Raw genomic sequence first — 19,896 nt, 5'->3', positions numbered from 1 at the left:
TTGCTTGAACTCGGGAGGTGGTAGTTGGCAGTGAGCCGAGATCACACCACTGCACTCCAACCTGGGCGACAGAGTGAGACGTCTGGGGAAAAAAAAAAGAAACAAAAAATAAAACAAAAAAACAGGATCTGATTCAATAAGTTGCCTTTGAGGTCAAACCAGCTGAGACTCGTTACAACCAAGAGAGCCGGCCAAATGACTTCAGAAAGACCTGGCGCTTCATTGTAATCCCGTTTCCAAGCTAAATTGCACTCCCATCCGTGCCATGACAGTTGACAATCTCCATGACAGTGAGTAGAAGTCCTAAAAGGACCGAAAGGAAAGCAGTATTACCGGTTTGGAGAAGTTCAATGCCTGTTCCCATAAAACATATGAATATTCCTCCCCCTCACTTTTAATGCCCAGCCCCTCCATTAGAGCAATACTACGTTTTAGCCCCCTCACTCCTCACTAGCCGCTCCGCTAGCGGAGAAGTTGATTGGGGAGAGTTGTTCTCTCTTTAGAAGTCCTGTGCAGGAAATAAAGCTTGCTCTGCTTGAGGCTCACTTTCGGTTTCATGTATTGGCTCTGCGACTCCCAATGAGGAAAGATCCCACCTTCTGCAGCTACCAAGATTTTTGGTAACAAGAAGAGTGATTATTTTTCATTTTCGTAAGTGTCGTTCTTGGAAAATTTTGCAAGCGTCATTTTGGCTCATAGCATACATTCTCTTCTTTACTAGTTTTAGAAATTTTGACTTTTATTTTAGATACAGGGAGTGGCCGGGCGCGGTGGCTCACGCCTGTAATCCCAGCACTTTGGGAGGCTGAGGCAGGTGGATCACCTGAGATCGGGAGTTTGAGACCAGCTGGATCAACATGCAGAAACCCCGTCTCTACTAAAAATACAAAAGTAGCCGGGCGTGGTGGTGCATGCCTGTAATCCCAGCTACTCAGGAGGCTGATGCAGGAGAATCGCTTGAACCCGGGAGGCGGAGGTTGCGGTGAGCCGAGATCACGTCATTGCACTCCAACCTGAGCAATAAGAGTGAAACTGTCTCCAAAAAAAAAAAAGATACAGGGGGTACATGTGCTGATTTGTTACATGGGTATGTTGTCTGATGCTGAGGTTTGGGGTATGGATCCTGTCACTCAGGTAGTGAACAGAGTACCCACAGGAAGTTTTTCAACCCATGTCCCCACCCTCTCCACTCTAGTCGTCTGCAGTGTCTGTTGTAGGCATGTTTATGTCCATGTGTGCTCAGTGTTTAGCTCCCAATTATAAGTGAGAAGATGCAGTATTTGGTTTTATGTTCCTGTATTAAGTCACTTAGGTTTATGGCCTCCAGCTGCATCCTAGCCATTCTCTTACGTTGATTGAACTGTATGTTTTGAAAAATCTAGCCTTACACAAATATTGAGTTGAAAAAGGAAGGATTATTATTGCTGTTGTTTAGAGACAGGGTCTCTCTCTGTCACCCAGGCTGGAGTGCAGTGGCGCCATCATAGCTCACTGCAGCCTCGAACTCCTGAGTTCAAGGGATTCTCTCACCTTAGCCTTCCCAGTAGCTGGAATAACATGTGTGAGCTACCATGCCTGGACTGGGAGGATTATTTTTAACAGCTTTTCATGTAATTGTGGATATTCATATTTCACATTACACAGAAGCTGTACAAGTGGTGATTTCTTTTTTTTGAAAGCAAATAATCCATTTTTAAATTTCTTTTAATTTTATTTATTTAAAACATTTTAAAATTCCAATAGTTTTTGGGGAACAGGTGGTGTTTGTTTACATGGATAAGTTCTTTGGTGGTGATTTCTGAGATTTTGGTACATCTAGCACCCAATTAGTGTACATTGTACACAATGTATAGTCTTTTATCCCTCACCTCCCTCCCACCCTTCCCCCACCAGTTCCCAAAGTATCATTCTTATGCCTTTGTGTTCTCATAGCTTAGCTCCCATTTATAAGTAAGAACATACAATGCTTGGTTTTCCATACCAGAGTTAATTCACTTAGAATAATGGTCTCCAACTTCATCCAGGTTGCTTTGAATGCCATTATTTCTTTTCTTTTTATGACTGTGTAGTATTCCATTATATATATATATAGTTTTTTTTATCCAATCATTGTTTTTCCATTCATTGATTGATGGGCATTTGGGCCGGTTCCATATTTTTGCAATCATGGATTGTGCTGCTATCAATCTGCTTGTACAAATATCTTTTTCTTTTTTTCTTTTTTTTTTTTTTGCGACAAGGTCTGGCTCTGTTGCACAGGCTGCAGTACAGTGGCATTATCTCGGCTCACTGCAACCTCCACCTCCTGGGTTGACGCCATTCTCCTGCCTCAGCCTCCTGAGTAGCTGGGACTACAGGCGACCGCCAGCATGTCCGGCTAATTTTGTTTTGGTATTTTTAGTAGAGACGGGGTTTCACTGTGTTACCCAGGATGGTCTTGATCTCCTGACCTCGTGATCTGCCCGCCTCCGCCTCCCAAAGTGCTTGGATTACAGGCATGATCCACCGCACCCAGCCTCAAGTATCTTTTTGGTATAATGTCTCTGTTTCCTTTGGGTAGATATCCAGTAGTGAGATAGATCTGGGTCAAATGACAGATCTAGCTTTAGTTCTTTAAGGAATCTCTAAGCTATTTTCCGTAGTGTTTGTACTACTTTACATTCCTCCCAGCAGTATGAAAATGCTCCATTTTCACCACATTCACGCCAACATCTATTTTATTTTTTTATGGCCATTCTTGCAAGAATAAGGTAGTATGGCATTGTGGCTTTGACTTACATTTCTCTGAGAATTGGTGATATTGAGCATTTTTTCATGTTTGTTGGTCATTTGTATATTTCTTTTGAAGATTGTCTATTTATGTCCTTAGTGTACTTTTTGATGGGATTATTTATTTTTCTTGCTGATTTGTTTGAATTCTTTGTAGATTCTGGATATTAGTTCTTTGTCAGATTCATAGTTTGGAATATTTTCTCCCACTCTGTAGACTGTCTGTTTACTCTGTTGATTATTTCTTTTGCTGTGCAGAAGCTTTCTAGTTTAATTAAGTCCCATCTACTTATCTTCGTTTTTGTTGCATTTGCTTTTGGGTTGTTGGTCATGAACTCTTTGCCTCAACAATGTCTAGCAGAGTTTTTCTGATGTTATATTCTAGAATGTTTATGGTGTTGGGTCTCAGATTTAAGTCTTTGATCCATCTTGGGTTGGTTTCTATATAAGGTGAGAGATAAGGATCCAGTTTCGTTCTTCTACATGTGGCCTGACAATTATCATAGCACCATTTGTTGAACAGGGTGTCCTTTCGTTATGTTTTTGTTTGCTTTGTCAAAGATCAGTTGGCTGTATTTGGTTTCATTTCTGGGTTCCCTATGCTATTCCATTGGTCTATGTGCCTATTTTTATACCCATACCATGCTGTTTTGGTGACTATAGCCTTGTGGTATAGTTGGAAGTCAGCTAATGTGATGCCTGCAGATTTGTTCTTTTCTGGTTTGTTTTGCTTTGGCTATGCAGGCTCTTTTTTGGTTCCATATGCATTTTAGGATTGTTTTTTTTCCAATTCTGTGAAGAATGATGATGTTATTTTGGTGGGAATTGCATTGAATTTATAGATTGCTTTTGGTATTATGGTGATTTTCACAATATTGATTCTACCCATCCATGAAAATGGGATGTGTTTCCATTTGTTTGTGTCATCTATGATTTCTTTCAGCAGTGTTTTGTAGTTTTTCTTGCAGAAGCCTTTCACCTCTTTGGTTAGGTATATCCTACATATTTTATTTGTTTTTGCAGCTGCCATAAAAGGGGTTGAGTTCTTGATTTGATTCTCAGCTTGGTCACTGTTGGTGTTACTGATTTGTCTACATTGATTTTTGTATCCTGAAATTTTATTGAATCCATTTATCAGATCTAGGACCTTTTTCGATGAGTCTTTAGGGTTTTCTAGGTATATGATCATGTCATCAGTGGATAGCGATAATTTGACTTTCTCTTTTCCGATTTGGATGCCTTTTATTTCTTTCTCTAGTCTGATTGCTCTGGCTAGACCAATATCCCTGATGAACATGCAAAAATACTCAATAAAATACTAGCTAATTGAATCCAACAGCATATAAAAGATAATCTAGCATGATTAAGTGGGTTTCAAACCAGGGATGCAGGGATGGTTTAACATACACAAGTCAGTCCAGGTGTGGTGGCTCATGCCTGTAATCCCAGCACTTTGAGAGGCTGAGACATGCAGATCACTTGAGATGAGGAGTTCAAGACCAGCCTGGCCAACATGGTGAAACCCCATCTCTACTAAACCCACCTCCCAAAGCCAAAAAACAAAAAAACACAAGTCAATAAATGTGATACACCACATAAACAGATTTTAAAAACAGAAATCATATGATCATCTCAATAGATGCAGAAAAATCATTTGACAAAATCCAGCATCCCTTTATGATTAAAACTCTCAGCAAAATTGACACAGAAAGCCATCTATGACAAATCCACAGCCAACATTATACTGAATGGGAAAAAGATGAAAGCATTTTCCGTGAGAACTGGAACAAGACGAGGATCCCCACTTTCATCACTTCTATTCAGCATAGTACTGGAAGTCTTAGCAAGTGGTAATTTCTTAGAGGTTAGATACAACCTGAATCCCTATCGTTAAATATTTGTATTCTGTTACATTAAAATAGATTGGTCTATCTCACTCATTGAATGGATCTTGTACTACTGACTAATGTAGTGGTGGGATCATAGCTCACTGCAGCCTCAACCTACCACCTCAGCCTGCCAAGTAGTTGAGACCACAGGCAGGTGACACTACACTCAGCTAATTAAAATTTGTTTTTTTTTTTTTTTTAGCTGGTAGCGGTGGCTCACGCCTGTAATCCCAGCACTTTGGGAGGTTGAGGCAGGCGGATCACGAGGTCAGGAGATCGAGACCATCCTGGCCAACATGATGAAACCCCATCTCTACTAAAATACAAAAAAATTAGCTGGGCATCGTGGCGGGCGCCTGTAGACCCAGGTACTCGGGATGCTGAGGCATGAGAATGGCGTCAACCGGGGAGGCGGAGGTTGCAGTGAGCCGAGATGGCGCCACTGCACTCCAGCCTGGGGGACAGATCGAGACTCCGTCTCAAAAAAAAAATTTTCTTTTTGTACAGTCGGGGGTCTCCCTATGTTGCCTAGGCTGGCCTTGCACTCTTTGACTCAAGTGATCCTCCTGCCTCGGTCTCCTAAAGTGACAAGATTATAGGTATGAACTACCGCGTCCTGCTGCTACTAATTTTTTTTTTGTTTTTTGAGACAGACTTTCACTTTGTCGCTCAGGCTGAAATGCAGAGGCGTGATCTCTGCTCACTGCAACCTCTGCCTCCTGTGTTCAAGTGATTCTTGTACCTCAGCCTCTCAGTTAGCTGGGATTAGAGAGACCCATGGCCACGCCTGGCTAATTTTTTGTATTTTTAGCAGAGATGGGGTTTTTACCATGTTGGCTAGGCTGGTCTTGAACATGTGGCCTCAAGTGATCTGCCTGCCTCGGTCTCCCAAATTGCTGGGATTACAGGTGTGAGCCACCATGCCCAGCCTGCTACTAATTTTTGTATGTTGATTTTGTATCCTGCAAGTTTACTGAATTTGCTTATTAGTTCTAATAGTTTTTTGGTGGAGTCTTTAGATTTTTCCAAATGTAAGATTATATCATCTGCAAGCAAAGAGAATTTGACCTCTATTTCTTTCTCTTGTCTAATTGCTCTAAGTAGGACTTTCAATACTATGTTGAATAACAGTTGTGAAAGAAGGCAACCTTGCTGTGTTCCTGATCTTAGAGGAAAGGCTTTCAAGTTTTCCACATTCAATGTGATACACCTGTGGGTCTGTTGTATATGGTTTTTATTATGCTAAGCCATGTTCCTTTTATACTTAGTTTTTTGGGGGTCTTTATCATGAAGGAATGTTGAATTTTATCAAATGCTTTTTCACCATCAATCGAAATAATCATATGGTTTTTGTCTTTCATTCTGTTGATATGATGTATCACATTGATTGATTTGCATACTTTGAATCATCCTTGCATCCCTAGGATAAATCCCACTTGGTCATGATGAACTATCTTTTTTAATGTGTTACTGATTTTGATTTGCTAGTATTTTGCTGAGGATTTCTGCATTAATATTTATCAGTGATATTAGCCTATAATTTTCTTTTCTTTTCTTTTTGTAGATAGAGTCTTGCTCTGTCACCCAGGCTGGAATGCAATGGCATGATCTCAGTTCACTGTAACCTCCACCTTCTGGGTTCAAGCGATTCTACTGCCTCAGCCTTCCAAGTAGCTGGGACTATAGGCACATGCCACCACACCTGGCCAATTGTTGCATTTTTAGCAGAGATAGTCTCACCATGTTGGCCAGGCTAGTCTTGAACTCCTGACTTCAAGTGATCCACCTGCCTCAGCCTCCCAAAGTGTTGAGATTACAGGCGTGAGCTACTGCACTCAGCCAGTTTTCTTTATTTTGATGTGCCTTTGTCTGATTATGGTATCAGGGTAATACTGGCCTCCTAGCATGAATTTGGAAGTGTTCCCTCCTCTTCTTTTTGGAGTAGTTTGACTAAGATTGGTATTAGTTTTTCTTTACATGTTTGGTAGTATTTAGCAGTGGAACCAGCGGGTCCCGGGCTTTTATTTTGCTGGGAGACTTTTTATTATGACTTTCATTACTTGCTATTGGTCTGTTCAGGTTTTGGATTTCTTCACTGTTCAGTCTTGGTAGGTTGTATGTGTCTAGGAATTTATCCATTTCTTCTAGGTATTTCAATTTATTGGCATATACTTACTCAGAGTAGCCATTAATGATTCTTTGAATTTCTGCAATATCAGTTGTAATCTGTCCTTTTTAATCTTTATTTATTTGGGTCTTCTGTCTTTTTTTCTTAGTCTGGCTAAAGGTTTGTCAATATTGTTTAACTTTGCAAAAAATTAACTTGTTTCATTCATCTTTTGTATTGTTTTCTTCATTTCAAATTCATTTACTTCTCTGATCTTTATTTCTTTTCTTCTACTAATTTTGGGTTTGGTTTGCCCTTGCTTTTCTAGTTCTTTAAGATGCATTGTTAGACTGTTCATTTGAAGTTTTTTTCTTTTTTGATGTAGCCAGTTACAGCTATAAACTTCCCTGTTAGCACTGCTTTTACTGTATCCCAGAAGTTTTGGTGTGTTGTGTTTCCATTATCCTTTGCTTCAAGAAATTTTTCAGTTTTCTTCTTAATGTCTTCATTGATTCACCAGTGATTCAGGAGCATGTTGTTTAATTTCTATGTGTTTGTATGGTTTCCAAAATTGCTCTTGTTATTGATATCTAGTTTTATTCCATTTTGGCCAGGCAAAATGCTTGATATTTCAATTTTTGTGAATGTTTTAAGATTTGTTTTGTGACAAACATATAGATCCTTGAGAATGATCCTCGAGAATGATTCATGTGCTGAGGAGAAAAATGTGTATTCTGCATCCATTGGACGGAATGCTCTGTAAATATCTATTGTTCCATTTAGTCTGTAGCGCAGATTAAGTCCAATGTTTCTTTGTTGATTTTCTGTCTAAATGATCTGTTCAGTGCTGAAAGTGTGACGCTAAAGTCTCCAGCTATTATTGTATTCAGATTGATCTCTCTGTAGCTGTAATAATAATTGCTTTATATAACTGGGTGCTTCAGTGTTGGGTATGTATCTGTTTACAATTGTTATATTCTCTTGCTGAATTGACCCTTTTATCATTATTTAGTGACCTTTTCTGTCTTTTCTTGTAGTTTTTGTCTCAAAATCTATTTTGTTTGATATAGGTGTAACTACTCCTGCTCTTTTTGATTTCCATTGGCATGGAATATCTTTTTCCATTCCTTTATTTTCAGTCTATGTGTTTTTTAATAGGCAACATGTGTTTCTTGTAGGGAACAGATCATTGGGTCCTGTTATTTTATCCATTCAGTCATGTTGTCTTTTGACTGGAGAGTTTAGTCCATTAATATTCAATGTTATTATTGATAAGGAAGGACATTTTGTTATTTGTTTTCTAGTTGTTTTGTGATCTTCTCTTCCTTCATTCTTTCCTTCATATCTTCCTTTTAGTGAAGGTGATTTTCTCTGGTGATACGATTTAATTTCTTGCTTTTTGTTTTTTGGGTATCTGTTGCATGTTTTTTGATTTGAAGCTTACAAATAATATCTTATAACCCATTATTTTAAGCTAATAACAACTGAACACTGTTTGCATAAACAAACAGGCAAAAAGAAAACTAATAAAAACTCTATACCTTAACTTCATCCCCTGCTTTTTAACCTGTTGTTTCTATTTATATCTTATTGTAAAATCTATGTCTTAAAAAGTTGTTGCAGTTATTTTTTATTGGTTCATCTTTTACTCTTTGTACTTAAAATATGAGTAGTTTATATACCACAGTATCCTTGTTATAATAATATTCTGTGTTTTTTTTTCTGTGTCCTAAACTATTACCAGTGAGTTTTGTACCTTCTGATGATTTCTTATTGCTCATTAATATCTTTTTCTTTCTGATTGAATACTCCCTTTAGCATTTCTTGTAAGACAGTTCTGGTGTTAATTAAATCCTTCAGCTTTTGTTTGTCTAGAAAAGTCTTTTTTTCTCCTTTCTGTTTGAAGGATATTTTCACTGGATATACTATTCTAGGGTAAAAGTTCTTTTCCTTCAGTACTTTAAATATGTCATGCTTCTGTTTCCTGACCTGTAAAGTTTCCGCTGAAAAGTCTGTTGCCAGATGTATTCGAGCTCTATTGTATGCTATTTGTTCTTTATCTCTTGCTGCTTTTAGGATATTGTATTTTTATCTTTGACCGTTGGGAGTTTGCTTATTAAATGCCTTGAGGTAGTCTTCTTTGGGTTAAATCTGCTTGGTGTTCTATAACCTTCATTTACTTGGATATTTATATCTTTCTTTAGGTTTGGGAAGTTCTCTGTTATTATCCCTTTGAATAAACTTTCTACCTCTATCTCTTTTCTTTACCTCCTCTTTAAGGCCAGTAATTCTTAGATTTTCCCTTTTGAGGCTATTTTCTAGATCTTGTATGCCTGTGTCTTTTTTTTTTTTTTTTGTCTCCTCTGTATTTTCAAATAGCCTGTCTTCAACCTCACTAAATCTTTCTTCTTTCTAAAATTAATTCTGCTATTAAGAGACTGATGCGTCTTGCAGTATATCAGTTGCATTTTTCAACTGCAGAATATCTGCTTGATTTGTTTCAATTATTTCAATCTCTTTGTTAAATTTATCCAATAAACTTCCGAACTCCTCTGTGTTATCTTGAATTTCTTTGAATTTCCTCAAGCGGTTATTTTGAATTTTTTGTCTGAAAGGTCACATGTCTCTGTTTCTCCAAGATTGGTCTCTGGTGCTTTATTTAGATGGTTTGCTGAGGTCATGTTTTCCTGAATGGTGCTGATGCTTGTAGATGTTCATCAGTGTCTGGGCATTAAAGAGTTAGGTATTTATTGTAGTCTTTGCAGTCTGGGTTTATATGTACCTGTCCTTCCTGGGAAGGTTTTCCAGGTATTCAAAAGGACTTGGGTGTTATGATCTAAGCCATATGTGCATTAGGGGGCATCTCAAGCCCAGTAGCACTGTGGTTATTCCAAACTTGTAGAGGTATTGCCTTGGTGGTCTTGGATAAGACCAGGAAGAATTCTCTGGATTACCAGGTAGAGACTCTTGCTCTCTTCCCTCACTTTCTCCCAAACATATGGAGTCTCCTTTTCTGTGCTGGGCCACCTGGAGCTGGTGGTAAGGTGACACAAGTAGCCCTGTGGCCACCACCACTGGGACTGTGCTGGATGAGACCTGAAGCCAGCATAGCACTGATTCTCACCCAAGGGTGGCTGTGACCACTACCTGGCTACTGCCTATGTTCACTGAAGGCCCTGGGGAGTCTACAATTAGCAGGTGGTGAAGCCAGACAGGCTTGTGTCCTTCCATTTGGGATGGTGGCTTCCCTTAGGACCCAGGCAGGTCCAGAGGTGCTGTCTGGAAGCCAAGGGCCGGCATAACAAACCTTAGAACTCCACCTGGTATTCTATTGTACCGTGACTGAGCTGGCATTCAAACCATGAGATGCAGTCTTTCCCACTCTTCTCTCCCCTTTCCACAGGCAGAGGAGCCTCACCCTATGGCTGACATCACCACAGGCCCATGGAGAGTATTGCCAGGCTACTGCCGATGTTTTCTTAAGACTCGAGGGCTCTCAGCTTGTGATGAATGTTGCCTGGTCTGGGACTTACCATTCAGGGTAGTGGGCTCCCCTTTGCCCCAGTGCAGGCCCAAAAATGCCATCCAAGATCCAAGGCCTGGAATCAGGGACCCCAAGAGCCTGCTTGGTGTTATACCCTCCTGTGGTCAAGCTGGTACCTAAGGTGCAGGACTAAGCCTTCTTTACTTTTCCCTTCACTTTTCTGAAGCAGGTGTCTCACCCTATAGCCACCAAAGGTGGGAATGTGGTGAGTTTCACCTGAAGCCAGGAAGCCACAGAGTCTCACCCAAAGCCCATGGCATACTCTCTGGCTATTGCTGCTGGTTATTCAGGGCCCAAGGGCTCTTTAGTCAGTACATGATGGGTCCTGCCAGGACTGGCTTCTTCCCTTCCAGGCAGTGGGTTCCCTTTCAGCCCAGGGTGTGTCTAGAAATGTGATCTGGGAGCTAGGGCCTGGAGAGTGGACCGCATGATTCTGGCTGGTGCTCTATTCTAATGTGGCTGAGCTGGCATCCAAGATGCAAAAAAAGTCCTCTTTACTCTTCTCTCTCTTCTCAAGTGGAAGGAAAGAGTCTCTCTTGGATCCATGAGCTCTGCAGCCTGGGTTTGGGGGAAGGGTGGTGCAAGCACTCCCTTAGCCACCCTAGCTGGTGTCTCAGTAGGCCGTGTGCTCCTCCAGTCCAGTGGCTCTGAGCCCAATTCAGCACTAGGACTTGCTTAGGAGTTCCAGTCCTTGTGGCCTAAACTGACTTTCAAGTTTTTTTAGAGCCCTAGAGCCCTAGAGCCTTTTCACCCATGATGGTGAGGCTTGGCAGAACTCAAGTTTTCTTTTGTTTTTGTTTTGTTTTGTTTTTTGAGATTAAGTCTCACTCTGTCACCCAGGCTGGAGTGCAGAGGCGTGATCTCGACTTACTGCAACCTCCGCCTCATGGGTACAAGCAATTATCCTGTCTCCGCCTCCCGAGTAGCTGGGACTACAGGCATGCGCCACCATGTCCGGCTGACTTTTGTATTTTTAGTAGAGATAGGGTTTCTCCATATTGATCAGGCTGGTCTCAAAATCCTGACCTCAGGTGATCTACCTGCCTCAGCCTCCCAAAGTGCTGGGATTAGAGGTGTGAGCCACTGCACCCAGCCAGAACTCAAGTTTTGACCACTGGAATGGTTGATTCACCTTTGGTTAGGGCTGGCTTAGATACTGTCTTGGTTGGCAGCATCAGCTGAATTCAACGCGGTTTTGCTTTCTGCTGTATCAGGGCACCACTGTGTTCAATGCAATGTCTCACAATTGCTGTACTCTTCCTCCTCTAACAAGTACTGTGAGTGGTTCTTGTGAAGGTGCTTTTTTTGGTGTAGATTGTTGATAAATTGGTACCTTTGCATCAGGGGGTCAGTTGGTAAAATCTTCTATTTGGCCATCTTCCTCTACCCCTCTCCCTCAAAAAATTTTTAAATTTTCCGCCTAATGTCTTCATTGACCCACCAGTCATTCAGGAGCATATTGTTTAATTTCCATGTGTTTTTGTGGTTTCCAAAATTCCTCTTGTTATTGATTTCTAGTTTTATTCCATGTGGTCAGAGGATGCTCGGTAGTATTTAAATTTTTGTGAATTTAAATTTTTTTTTTTTTTTTTTAATTGAGATGGAGTCTTGCTTTGTTGCCTAGGCTGGAGTGCAGTGGCATGATCGCGGCTCACTGCAAACTCCACTTCCTGGGTTCATGCCATTCTCCTGCCTCAGTCTCCTGAGTAGCTGGGACTACAGGCGCCCACTACCATGCCCAGCTAATTTTGTTTTTGTATTTTTAGTAGAGACGGGGTTTCACCATGTTAGCCAGGATGGTCTCGATCTCCTGACTTCATGATCTGCCTGCCTCGGCCTCCCAAAGTGCTGCGATTAGAGGCATGAGCCACCACATCCCGCCAAGAATTTTAGCAGTTTTCTTAATAGTGTTCTCAAGGAGTCAGACAACTGATTTGCCAAATGGACAAGATCAGAAGTGGGCATAGTTTCCCATTTCATGCTGGCTCTTTTACCAAGCTCAGAACGTTTTGAAGAAAAGCCATTCACAAACTTAGAATTAAAGGCTACTCAAGTAGATTTTTTTTTTTTTTTTGAGACGGAGTCTTGCTGTGTGCCCCAGGCTGGAGTGCAGTGGCGCAATCTCGGCTCACTGCAAGCTCCGCCTCCCGGGTTTACGCCATTCTCCTGCCTCAGCCTCCTGAGTAGCTGGGACTACAGGCGCCTGCCACCACGCCCGGCTAATTTTCTTGTATTTTTTTAGTAGAGACAGGGTTTCACTGTGTTAGCCAGGATGGTCTCGATCTCCTGACCTCGTGATCCGCCCGTCTCGGCCTCCCAAAGTGCTGGGATTACAGGCTTGAGCCACCGCGCCCGGCCCTACTCAAGTAGATTTAACATCTATAGGTAATGCAGAATTTTCTTCAAACATGACCTGGATCCAAGTGTAATGATTGTAAACTACTTTATTAGGTTCGTGGGCATAGGTTTGGATATTATTTCATCTAAGGTTTTACAAAAATCCTCAAATATTGCCTCATGGGTTTTTTTCTAAGCTTCTGGCTTTTATCATAGTCTTTGAAGGTGTTTTTGCCTAAATAGCCCCTCCCTCCACAGTGTCACACCAAGGAGGATTGTCCATCCAGTAATGGGCCTGCCCTTCACCAACAGGTATGTGAACTAACTGGTATGTGTTAGAAAAACCTAGCTGAGAAGCCGGAAGTGCTGTGTTGAATTAATCAGCAAATGGGTAAGGGTCCTCAGTGACCCTGGGGAATTGCTTGGCAATGGCTCGAAGTTCAGCTTTGCTCAAAAAAAAGAAAGAAATTTTGGTTTTAGGAAATCAGTAAGTTTAACATTAAGGGGATAAGTTTATTTATTTATTTTTTTGAGACGGAGTCTTGCTCTGTCGCCCAGGCTGGAGTGCAGTGGCGCGATCTCACCTCACTGCAAGCTCCGCCTCCCAGGTTCACGCCATTCTCCTGCCTCAGCCTCCTGAGTAGCTGGGACTACAGGCGCCCGCTGCCACGCCCAGCTAAAAAATGTTTTGTATTTTTAGTAGAGACAGGGTTTCACCGTGTTAGCCAGGATGGTCTCCATCTCCTGACCTCGTGATCTGCCTACCTCGGCCTCCTAAAGTGCTGGGATTACAGGCGTGAGCCACCGCTCCCGGCCATTAAGGGAATAAGTTTTAACAGTCCAGGTTCAGGGTTAGTGGAAGTGAGGAATTGGAGGGAAAGGTAATTCAGCCAAAGGTGGATAGAGAAGAATAGAAGAAAGAGAACAGGAAATCTCCTCGGAAGAGGGAAGAATCTGGGGCCCTAGAGCCTTGTTGTCCTTTCTCAACTGTTTGTTTGTCTCAGTTAATTTTGTGATAGAATCTTAGAGGGAGACAATTTTCGAATCCTGAATGCATTTTGAAACTTTGAAGTACCAAGTAAAGTAAGCCTCCCGTTCACATTAATTTTAGGACCGTGGTCTTCTAGTTTTGTTTTAAGAAAGACAAGTTTGGGGAACTCAAAAGACCCCAAGGATGGCCATTGAAGATCCAAATTAACTTTGGTGTACTCTACTTGTTGATTTCAAAACGTACACAAGAGAGGACCTTAATTTTTTTTCTTATTTATTTTGATTTTTTAAAATAGAGATGAGCTCTTGCTATGTTGCCCAGGATGGTTTCAATCTCATGAGCTCAAGCGATCCTTCCATCTCGGCCTCCCAAGGTGCTGGAATTACAGGCATGAGCCACCAACCATAAATTTTGAACATATAGTTGACAGGAGTCCCAGAAGAGGGCCTATATTGGATGCTTTGGAATTTTGGCATCCTGTTCTGCCTCTTATTAATTTCTCAACAGCAAAAGAAAAATTCTATAATCCTTGTGAGGAAATGGTAGGGGTTGGAGCGATTTGTTTTTTAACAGTGTGCCTAGCATAGGATTTTTGTTTTTACTTGGTGGGCAGCCTGTGATCTAATTGTCCATCCTGTCATTTTTCTTGAGACTGGTGCGCCACCTAATGGCAATTTTGTTTATTCATGTACCAGTTTATCCTGACAACAGATAATTTCTCTTTGGGGAGACTGAAGTCTGTCATTGAATGGTGACAACAGCCCAAACAGCTTCTAAAGGGTTGACATATACCCACCTTTTTAGAAAGTGAAGTTTACTCTTAAAAGATGTTCAGAAACAGAGGCAAGAAATCAAGCAACAAACTCTGTAAAAGTCTCTTCCGGAGGTAATCCTTCTTCAGGATCACTTCTGACACCAGATTATTCTACCTAAAAAAAAAAGACATTAGAGAAATGTCCAAATACGTTGAGTTTATTTGGGAATGAGAATGAGGATTGTAACCTGGGGTGCACTGGTGGACTGCCATTCTGGAAATATTAGCTTAGCCAGATGTAGTGGGTTGAATGGTGGTCCCCACAAAGATATGTTTCTGTCCTAGTCCCCAGAAGCTGTGAATGTCAAGTTGTTTGGAAAAAGGGTCTTTGCAGATGTAATTAAGCTAAGGATATTGAAATGAGGAGATCCTCCTGGACGACCCAGGTGGGCTCTAAATCCAATGACAAGTGTCTTCCAAACAGGTACACAGAAGAGAGAGTCAGAAGAGGAGAAGGCGATGTAAAGAAGGAGGCAGAGATTGGAACAATGGGGCTACAAGCCAAGGTATGGTGATGAATGACCTACAGCTGCCGGAACTGAAGGACTCAAGGAATGGATTTGCTCCTAGAGCCTTCAGAGGGAGTGTGGTCCTGTATATTGATTTTGGACTTTGGGCCTCCAGAACTGTGAAAGAATAATTTTCTGTTGTTTTAAGTTGCCAGCTTTGAGGGCATTTGTTGTGGCAGCTACAGGAAGTTAAAATATGGATGGTCAACTTCAACATCAACAGTGGTACATCAAATTGATATTATATACTCTTGATAAGGTATTTGGAGAACAGCACTTCACCTCATCTAAACATCCATAACCATAGTCTAACTAACCATGATCTAAACCTTAACTAAATTCAACTTGAGGGACATTTTACAATACATCTGGTCAGTACTTCCCAAAATTGTGAAGGGCATCAAAAATTAGGAAAATCTCAGGAACTATCACAGACCAGAGGAGGCCAAGGAGGCATGAAGGAGACTAAATGTAATGTGATATTCTCTATGGAATCCTGGAACACAGAAAGGACATTAGGGGAACGCTAATGAACTCCAAATAAAGTCTGCAGTTTATTATTTAGTAATAATAAGGTACAAAAATGGCTTCATTAGCTGTGACAAATGGACCATAATAATGAGATGTTCACACCAGGGGAAACTGACTATGCAGCGGATGGCAACTCTGTACTACCTTTGCAACTTTTATGTAAATTTAAAACTCTTCTAAAATAAAATTATTTAAAAGTAGCACTCAGGAAAGGATTAAGGAGTGGAAGAAAAAAATGATCAACTTTCCATTTTCCTGGAGTGTTGCCATGAAAAGGCTGGAGAGAGGGTTTGCAAGGAGGAATCGGAAACTTCAGAGGCAGCTCCAGAGCCCTCCTCTGTTCCGCAGAACTGGAACCCCGCGCAGTCCAGGGCTTAGAAAGCCTTTCCACCCCCTTGGACAACCCCAGCCCCACCTCACTGATACATCCTTTCTGGGTCAACAATCTCTGTCTTAGACCGCCGCCCCGTCCTCTCCAGAGGGGCTTATCAAAAACCAAGCGCATAGCGGCAGCGCCCCCGTGTGGCCGAAGGACTGAGGACAGGCACTCAGCTCCCCTTTCCCTTCCCCACCTGGGACCTCCCTAGGGTCCCCTTCGGATCTCGGCCGCGGAACAGGGCTCTGTGCACATGGGGGCGATCCCGTCCCGCGACAGATGTTTTTTCCCAGTTAGTGGCTGTGGACTCTGACCTCAAGGCAGAGGGAGGTCTGCAGGTCCTAAGACCTGGTTCCCGAGTCCGGGTGGACCCCACAGACATACTGTGCTCCCAGTACGCAGCCTCTCAGTGGTTTTGGAATGAGGCCTTGGACTCTCAGTGTTTTTGGACTCTCAGTGTTTTTGGACTTTCAGTGTTTTTGGAACGAGGCCTTGGAGTCCCTGAAATTTGTTCTGCTGCTTCCAGAGAGGAAGATCCCTCCTCCCCGGAATCCTCTAGTTGAGTCTCCAGCCCTAGTACGGAGGGATCCGGGAAGGACATGGCATCGGAGTTGGAGACTATATTGGGTTACAAGGATGTCTGGGATCGGACTGGGCTACGCATTTGCCCCTAATCCATCGGGAACCCGAGGGCGGTTCCTCCGCCACTCCCCGGACCTCCAGGACTCAGACATCTGAACCTACACCCTATTGGATCCTAGAGGGCGGCCCCTCCCCAGCCTTGAGAGTCCAGGATTCTGGCCCCACCCGAACACTGAGAGTCCAGGACCCTGGCATCCGACCTCTTCTTCCCATTTGCGACCTAAGCAGACAGGACCTGCTGTCTATATCCCTTAATCCTGGCCCCCTGCCATCTCCAATCCCTGATAAAAGGTCCTTGATTCTGGACTCAAATCTAATTTCTGGTCCCGTCGATCGTCCGTGACGGTCGCCCACCAGGAGAGGCTCCCCAGCGCGAAACATGCTGCAGCTGAGCGACAGCGGCGGATTTTGGCGCTTTGGCCCAGACTCTCTCCCCGAAGCGCCCGGGACTCCGCCCTGGAGGCTACTCAGGGATCTGTCTTCCTCTGCGGCAGGAGGGGGCGCAAGGGGATTTCTGCCACTGAGGCTGCACTCACCACCCTGGGTAAGCCTCTCCCCACCGCTCCCCTGTGGACCTCAAAAATCACATATTGGGAAAATACCGACCTGTCGGCCCCAGACTCAACTTTAAGAGGTTCTGGTCTCTAGATTTATTCAGAACCCGTTTTTTGAGCATCTACTTTTCGTCAGGCGCTATTCTAGGCGCTTGGGTCAAATCCAAACAGGCACAAATCATGGCCCTCAAGGAATTTACGTTCAGTTGAAAGACATGGCCAATAAAAGTTACTGAAGTCAACTACAGGGGTGTCCGAAAATAAAGGATGATTAAGAGAAAAGCAAAGCACAGAAGATGAAAGGAGCCGGGGCAATTTTACGTTATTATTATCGGTGTGAGATTTCCCGAGAGGCGCCCTGCGAGGTGAGACCTGAAGCAGATGAAGGAGGGAGCCCTGGGTTACTGGGAGGAAGGGTGTTCTAGAATCACCCTCTGCAGATGTGGAGCTCCGCCGGGGAAAGCACCCAGGCTGCGGCAGGAATGGGGCTGGGTAGGTTTCAGAAGGACTTCCTGAGGCGGGTTGCGGAGATCACGGTTTCTCCTGTGTCTCCTGACCACTTCCTACCAGTGCCTGGCACTTCATGAAACCCTTAGCTTGCCGCAGGGTGAGGCGCCTGGTGTGTGGAGGATGGCTGGGAGAGGAGGAGACTAAGGTGCGTCCCAGCCCCTACTATGTCTCTGTACTTTTTCTTTGCTGGACCCAGAGTTGGAAATGTAAATGGTACTGATGTCTTCTGCAAATCCTAGAATCCCCGGAACTGGAAGAAATCTTGACATGGCAGGATGTAAAATTAAGGAATTTCTAAGCCCTAGAGGCTCTAAGACAATTTAAAGAAAGACTAATTATGAGAAAAAAATTTAAATATGCCAATAATCTTTTATATTGATTACATGCTAAAATTATATTTTGGATGTATTGGATTAAATAAAACATATTGTTAAAATTAATTTCACTGATTACTTTTTACTTTTTAAAATGTGGTTACTAGAAAATTAAAGATTACCGATGTGGCTCACTTTTGTGACTCAGATTATAGCCTATTGGGTAGCACTATTTTAGAAGGCTAGCAACTTTAGCTCGTAGGTTTATATCTATGATTTATATCAAGTGAGTTTTTGGTTACGGTGTTACTTCTTTTCCTTGTCATTTTTTTTCCAGCACCATTTGTTGAAAACACTATCCTTTCCCCTTGAAGCATGTTTTAGAGACATACATGTGTGGTTTTATTCATGAACCCTTTATTCTATTCCACTGATTCATGGCTATCCTTATGCCAATAACACAGCTTTGATTCCTGGAGCTTTATAGTAAGTCTTGTAATCAGGTAGTGTGTATTTTCCAAGTTTCTTCTTTTTAAAAATCATTGTGGCTATTCAAAGTCCTTCAGATTTCCACATAAATTGAAAAATCAGCTTGGTAATTTCTTTTTTAAAAAAGCCTGCCAGGATTTATTTTTATTTTTTATTTTTTTTAATTTTTAGGTTCAGGCCTGCCAGGATTTTGATTGCAATTGCCTTTAATCTACAGATCAATTGTGGGAGACTTGGTACCTCAACAACACTGAATATTCCAATCTTTGAACATAGTATTCTCCCCACTTATTTACGTCTTCCTTATTTATTTTTTGGGGGATGGGGTTGTTTTGTTTTTTAGTTTTTTAAAAATTTCAATAGGTTTTTGAGGGAACAGGTGGTGTTTGGTTACATGAATAAGTTCTTTAGTGTTGATTTCTGAGATTTTGGTGCACCCATCACTTGAGCAGCATACAATGTACCCAATGTGTAGTCTTTTATCTCTCACCTCCCTACCCCCCTTCCCCTGAGTCCCCAAAGTCCATTTTATCATTCTTATGCCTTTGCATCCTCATAGCTTAGCTCCCATTTATGAGTGAGGACATATTATGTTTGGTTTTCCATTCCTGAGTTACTTCACTTAGAATAATAGTCTCCATTTCCATCCAGGTTGCTGGGAATGCCATTATTTCATTCCTTTTTATGGCTTAGTAGAATTCCATGGTGTGTATATATATATACACACACACACACATACATACATATATGCATCATTTTCTTTACCTTCTCGATGACTGATGGGCATTTGGACTGGTTCCATATTTTTGCAATTGCAAATTGTGCTGTTATTAACATGTGTATGCTGGTATCTTCTTTGTATAATGACTTCTTTTCCTCTGGGTAGATATCCAGTGGTGGGACTGATGGATCAAACAGTAGATCTACTTTTAGTTATTTAAGGAATCTCCATACTGTTTTCCATAGTTGTTATACTAGTTTACATTCTCACCAGCAGTGTAAAAGTGTTCCCTTTTCATCACATCCATGTCAATATCTATTTTTTTTTGACGTTTTGATTATGGTCATTCTTGCAGGAGTAAGGTGTTATTGCATTGTGGTTTTGATTTGCTTTTCCCTGATCATTAGTGATGTTGTGCATTTTTTTCATATGTTTGTTGGCCATTTGTGTATTTCTTTTGAGAATTTTTTATTCATGTCCTTAGTGCATTTTTTGATGGGATTGTCTGTTTTGTTCTTGCTGATTTGTTTGAATTCTTTGCAGATTCTGGATATTAATCTTTTGTCAGATATGTAGATTGTGAAGATTTTTCTCCCACTCTGTGGGTTGTCTGTTTACTCTGCTGATTATTTCTTTGCTGTGCAGAGGCTTTTAGTTTAATTAAGTCCCATCTATTTATCTTTGTTTTTGTTGCATTTGCTTTTGGGTTCCTGGTCGTGAAGTGTTTGCCTAAGCCAATATCTAGAAGGTTTTTTTTTTTTTTAATGTTGTTTTTTAAAATTTTTACGGCTTCATGTCT

General features: G+C 41.8%; 1 long non-coding RNA gene across 1 annotated transcript; it reads left to right on the top strand.

Annotated features, from left to right (window-relative positions):
* Nucleotides 1–565: 565 nt before the first annotated feature.
* On the top strand, nt 566–18,004 carry LOC140708850 (uncharacterized). Its single transcript, XR_012089089.1, has 3 exons — nt 566–651; nt 12,905–12,958; nt 14,876–18,004. It is a non-coding gene; the product is annotated as an uncharacterized lncRNA (long non-coding RNA).
* Nucleotides 18,005–19,896: the final 1,892 nt, after the last annotated feature.

Source organism: Chlorocebus sabaeus, chromosome 17, assembly GCF_047675955.1.
Source record: "Chlorocebus sabaeus isolate Y175 chromosome 17, mChlSab1.0.hap1, whole genome shotgun sequence".
In the NCBI taxonomy this organism is placed as follows: Eukaryota; Metazoa; Chordata; class Mammalia; order Primates; family Cercopithecidae; genus Chlorocebus; species Chlorocebus sabaeus.
The sequence above is the reverse complement of the archived record's forward strand: the minus strand, read 5'-3'. Positions and strand labels throughout refer to the sequence as shown.